Consider the following 6122-nt stretch of genomic DNA (forward strand, 5'->3'; position numbering starts at 1 on the left):
TAGTACATGAGGCCCCTGGTTTTTACTTAACTGGGGTACACGATTAGGTGAAAGCCCATCTTTGGTCTGCATGTCAATAATGCAAATCCATTCAGATCCAATTGACTAAGAGGTTGCATAAGTCTTCTCCTCTAACTTAACTTCTATCAGAATGTCAAACGACAAAAATACTGATCAAGCTCTGAGAAGTCCCTGTTTATAGGGCTGTAATTAACAATTGTTTTCATGATCAATTCATCTGACGACTATTTTAGTGCAGTAATCTGAGTAATCGTTTGGTCTATAAAACATCATAAAGCAGTGTAAAATTCCCACTGCTTTGTAATGTTTTATCCTAGGGCACAAGATGACAAATGTCTTGTTTTCTCCAACAAAACCACAAAATAAAACATTTACAAAAGTAGAGCCTTGAACCATCAAATATTTGCTTTAAAATTGCTTAAATGAGTAATCGGTTTTCAGAATAGTTGCAGATTTATTTTTTTTAAGCAGTTAATCGATGAATTGTTGCAGCTCTACCTGTCTTAGCCTAAAAGAGACAGCATGTGACTTTTTCTCTCCTCCAAAGAGTCAGCTGTAGTCACACTGTGCCTCCAACAGCAGAGTGTCTAGGGACTGAACCTATAGGACAGCAGTGACACAGTCAAGGACACAACCTCTTTCAGAAAATCATATGCCAGTTGTAGGTAGAACAATCGGAGAGATTCCAAACAGTTCTCCATCAACACCACACTGTTCAATGCCAGCTCTGTCTCTACTCAATCATGTGCCCTAAAACAAAGTGCCATCCTCTCCTGGCATCTGCCACCCGTCTCCCTCCTGCTTCCTCCTCATCACATGGGAGGAGAGCAAAAGAAAGAGAGTGCATCATGGGGCCGAATGCATTCATTCAGCTGGAAGTACAACTCACACAGTGTGTGACCACCATGGTGGATGTTGCACTGCTGACTCTGTCACATGCCGTAGCACCATAGAAATCCCAATCCACTGACAGAGAACTCCTGAGGCAGGGAGTCACCCACTGTAAGTAGATCAATGTAAGGCTTAAGTATCAAATCCCTTATAGAACTAAGAATTGTACAATAAGCCAACGATGAATAATGAACAAAAAATACAGCTCTAGCTGAGGCTCAGGAGATTTTATTCAGACTTTGGGGTGTGCAAGGTGGTCCAATGCTAAGACAAGGGATGGGAACTGGTTCCAGATGAGAACCAGTTCCAAATTGTCTGATCCGTCGGAACTGTATTCCTCCAAGCTTTTCGTGTTTCTCTGACAGATGTGCAGAGAGGAAGAAACGGTCCAAAGCGTGGCCTCATTTCACAAACAAAAAACAAAATCAGTGCTAGTTGCAATTGCTCTACAAATATAATTTCAAGTAAGGGTGGAAATATTAGCAACATGCTGAACATCTGTCTATCTTTCTTATGTTATAAGACCTTTAGCGCCACACAAACATGCTCAGCAGATTTATTTTCTTTGACTAAGAAAACCAAAAAGAAAATGAATGCTAGGGGGGAATCGAGAAAACCTGTGTGGACCTACTTCTTTCCATGCAGAACTGATCAGGAATCAATAGATGAAATAAATCAGACCTATAAGCAGAATCAATAATGCCATTGGTATCAATTTTATCAATTCCCATCCCTTGTGAAGACTTTCTTCTATCTGTCCTGAAGTGTATTTGGCAATTCAATCGAAGCCCACAACACCCAAGAGAGACTCATTCCAACCCGTTACTCTGACTACCTTGTGAGGCAGGCAAGTAAAAAAAAATGTGAGTCCCAACCTGGATGTTTGGAATACGCAATAAACAAATCTAACTTAACAGGCCTAATCAATATATCGATCAATTTAAGAAGAAATAAACTACTCATTAATTGAACTGCCCACAGCTCTTAGACCTTCTGAGGTACCACTGCAATACTGGGATCAATATGTTATTATGCATGCAGTCACACTGATAAAACAGTACTTGTATTTTTTTTTAGTCAATATGAAGTTTCAATCACATTAGGCAGCTGTTCCCATAAGACGTGGATTTGACTCTTTTCAATCTACTGCTGATTACTGGACAGCACTGAGTTGAAGGTATAATAATTTTCTTCTACTGAGAGCTCATCTAACCAATGGCCTGGCATTTATCCTAAGTGGTATGGCCTTATGCAAGCTGCAATTCATCAATGATATCCCCCAGTATGTCCTCAGATACCACAACTCTTTTATAAACCAGTCTGCACTTAGAAAAAGTAGAAATACTGGGATGTGGCTAGACGCAAGCAAATGAGTGTTTGCCCTCAAGGGGATGGATGTACCTTACCTCTACAAAGTGCCAGATTTAAACTAGCATTGAATGTTAGCAATTAGCTTGACACATAACCTTATGATCAGGCTATACACGTAACCAATGTGTAACTAAAACAGTATGTAAAATTGTAATAATGCTTGTACCTTCATCAGTACATCACGGTGCTAGGCTTCCAGATTCATGTAGAGGTTGTTAATAAGCAGATGTATCATTAAAACACACAGTATATGTGCATTACTGATCATTTCTAATGACAAAAGGTTGATTTTATTAACTTTACGTATCAAAGTACCTAAGTTATAATAATAATGTTGATGTTTCGTCATATGGTAATGTTGCTGAGTAGACCTCTCCATCGTGGACTGCCTGTGGATCGTTTCTTGGGATGCAGCAGATGTAGGTCGTGACAGACGACATGTTGCGCACTCCAAAGGGTGGAAGTAACATAGCACGCTCCGTTATCAAGAGATATGATAGGCTGCTTTGAGCCTAGGCATATTCGTTATCTGCTTTCATGGCTTTTTGCATTTAATGCATTTACATTAAACTATTAATACAATTTTTCTTATTGTTATTCATGAAGTTTCTACTGGCAATACACATTGCTATTGTGTTATTGCCCAGGTTCTAGATGTTCTTTCCCATCCTTTTCAGTCTTTATAAAACACAAAGTACACATCTATGAATCTGACAAAATATCATTTTGAGTGTGAATACAACATTGCCTTTTTGTAACTAGAGAGAGGAAAGAGTTAAGACAATACTTCTGTTTGTCTTTCGAAAGACCAAAATCAAATCCCTGTAAAACCTCAAGGCCAGACAGAAGCTCATATCCTTTCACAGTTTAATACCAGCAACAAAGTCACAGCAGGGTGTTCCTTTCTTCTCACTGTGAACTACACTGCTCTCTAAGACTGAACAATCCCTTAATATTTTCTTTTCATTCCTGCAGAGGTAAACCAATCCTGCTGCAAGATGAGAATATATTTCACATGGACACAGAGCTTTGATTATATTAAATAGTAACTTAGTGAATCTCTGTGTCAATGTCTCATCCAAATGATGAAGGAAAGAGCAAGGCAGGAGAAGGAGCCGCGCACATTTCTCATCCACTAACCTGAGACTGAAAGAGAAGAAAAAATACTGAAGCTTCTTTTCTGCTGGCTCAATGTGATGCCTACGGACTGGCGTGAGCCATGATTGGAATCATTTCTACCTATTATAGTAGAAAACCATTTCTAGTTGTTAATAAGAGCTGTGACCTTCATTGCACAGCACTCCCCACTCTCCCAAACTTTTTCTGTCTATCAATAAATGTTGCAATCAATGCCGAGAGGCGATGACATTTATATCAACTGGAAGAGGCGGGCAGCACTGCTAGAGTCATGTTTTTAGACTTTACCGGGGCTTTTAACACCATATGACCTGCCCAGGTCAGGAGTAAGCTGGGACATGCAGGTGGATGCTCCACTAGAGGCCTGGATCACCAGCTATCTCACAGGTCGGCCACAGTATGTGAGGCTGCAGAGCACCAGGTCGGACATAAGGTGGGTGGCCATCAAAATGTAAAACTCCTACCCATTCTGCAGGAAGGACAGCTGAAATACTAAGAACAACAATATCAATGTCATGTGAAATATTACTGTTTATTCCTTCTCAATATCATTGCCAATACTACTATTCTTTCACTTGGTATATCAGGCACTTCTGTTAGCATGTACTCTTTATATTTATTACTCGATTGTTTTTATTCTTATGTTACTGTACGTTTGAGCAAAGGTCTGACACAAGACTTTCCTTCAGGTTTAAAGTATCTTATCTGATCGCAATATCTTTCAATCACCTTTCCAACAATCAGCCGTGAACACACACACATGTGCGTTACCACACACACGCGTTAACATGCTTTCACTCTCACACATATACGCGAAACATTTAATCCCACATGAGATCAAAAGCTCAGCACCCCCGATGCCGGGCCGAGGCTGGATCAGTCTGTTCACACTGTGATTTCGTTGTGGGATGGGGCAGCACATGGGCCCGTGACAAGGCAGAGAGAGGAGTCAGTCCATTATGACAGCAGAGGCCAAGCGGGACAGACAGGAGCTCTCATCAGCTCCGGCCAGTGAAGTCCAGCAGTCACAGTCTCACCTGCTGCCCACAAGCCCTTGAGGTGACTCATCGTGGAGGAGTGAATGACTGGCAACTTATCCCGCTGAAGGTGACTCCAGAAACCATGCTGCTGTTTTATCCCGTCGCTATGGGAGGTTTTGCATCTAGCCTTAGCTGGACAAATACATACCTTTGCTAAATGTCTTGCTATACATGCACACTTCCTTTATGAGAAATGTGATTAACTATGGTTACTACGCATGTTATAAAATCCTCAAAAGTAAGGCTTAAGTGTTTAAAAACAATGCCAGGTGTTTATGTAACGTATATTATGATTCATAAGCCGCTTTTTTCCCATTCCTAGTTAGAATTGGCATCCTACCAAAACCCGGGGTATGTCCCTCAGACGACAGGCAAGACCAAACATAAAGACCAGATGGCACCTGCAGCCAAGCTGTGACGTGGTGTGAGCCAGCTGTGGATGCTTCACCAGCACCACTTCAAAATATGGCAGGCACTCCAAAAATGAAGCTTTAAACAGTGGGATGCATTTGCAGGCACCCAGCTTTGTAGCACCCAATGCCTCTGGCATGCATTACAGAAACAGTGCTGTCCACTAGTCCTGAAAAAAAGAAAGTGTTCAGTTCGGCCAAGAGCATGAAATGAAATGAAAAATTAGACTCATACTAAGAAGCAGTGGTTCACAGGGTCATGGAGGAGCTTCCAGTAGGTCCCTTTATTGCCCAAGTTTGATTCCACTGAGCTGCTCCACTTGATCATGGCAGTGAGAGGGTGACACTGGGACAACTGTTTTTAATCAGAGGTTTCATTCTCAACAGGGATGCAGAGTAAACATTTATCCAGATGCTCAGATAAGCCCCAAGGAAGACAGTACTTACAACAGGGGTCCTTGTAGTCCAAAGGGGAGCAGAACACCCAGCTACAGCAGAAGATCAAGTGCAGCACGCTCTGTAATGTCACCTCTCTCTGAGGCTGGCTATCTGGCGAGCGAGGACCTTGCAAGGACCGACTTGCAAGTCGCTTGAATGAAACCACCAATAACAACGTTCTCCTGACTTTTTACTTTGCATCTAACTCCTCTGTAGTACATGTGAATACGCAGACATAGCGAGCACGTTGATGCTGGCTGCACGTACGTGAACAAAGAGCGTCGTTTTTGTTTTTATCCAAACATTTAGGTCCCCGCGTGCGCGAAAAAACACGTTCGCTGACTACTTTAAATACACAATAAGGACTACACCTCAACGTTAACGCGTACAGCAGCCGCGCAGTGCCTTACCAGAGAAGTACCAGTGTCCTCCTCCAACTCCAAATATCTCCACACAGATCCGATGCTGCCTCCGTCCGCTCGCTGCTCGGCTCTGCCTCCCGGACCCGTGGCGTGTCGTCCTGTCTGTGGCCCGCTACGTCCGTCCTCCTTCCCTCCGCGCGGCGTTAATGTCATGCGTTTTCCCAGTAAACTGTCCTCGTAATCTTCTCAAAAGTGGGATGTGAAGAGGGTCCGGGTTCCGCCTACCGCGCACGCAATCCAATGACTGTTGTGTGTACGTTGCGAAGCCAGACCCAAGCCAGCCGGCCAGCTAGCGCGCGCGGGGAGACGCGAGAGCCCCCCCACCCCCCTATTTGGCACGCGCCCTTTTTTTTTAAATGGTTTAGAAATGAATGAACCGCCACTAGATTGAT

General features: G+C 42.9%; 1 protein-coding gene across 1 annotated transcript in view; it reads right to left on the reverse strand.

Moving 5' to 3' along the window:
* The window catches only part of LOC118328937 (sodium-coupled neutral amino acid transporter 3-like), a 35828-nt gene extending 29706 nt beyond the window's left edge, over positions 1 to 6122 (reverse strand). The window contains exon 1 of the mRNA XM_035662881.1: positions 5719 to 6122. The gene's annotated coding sequence lies outside the window, so the exon portion shown is untranslated. The remainder of the gene's footprint in view (positions 1 to 5718) is intronic.

Source organism: Morone saxatilis, unplaced genomic scaffold (genome assembly GCF_004916995.1).
Source record: "Morone saxatilis isolate NCDOM2014 unplaced genomic scaffold, NCSU_SB_2.0 Contig18, whole genome shotgun sequence".
Classification (NCBI taxonomy): domain Eukaryota; kingdom Metazoa; phylum Chordata; class Actinopteri; family Moronidae; genus Morone; species Morone saxatilis.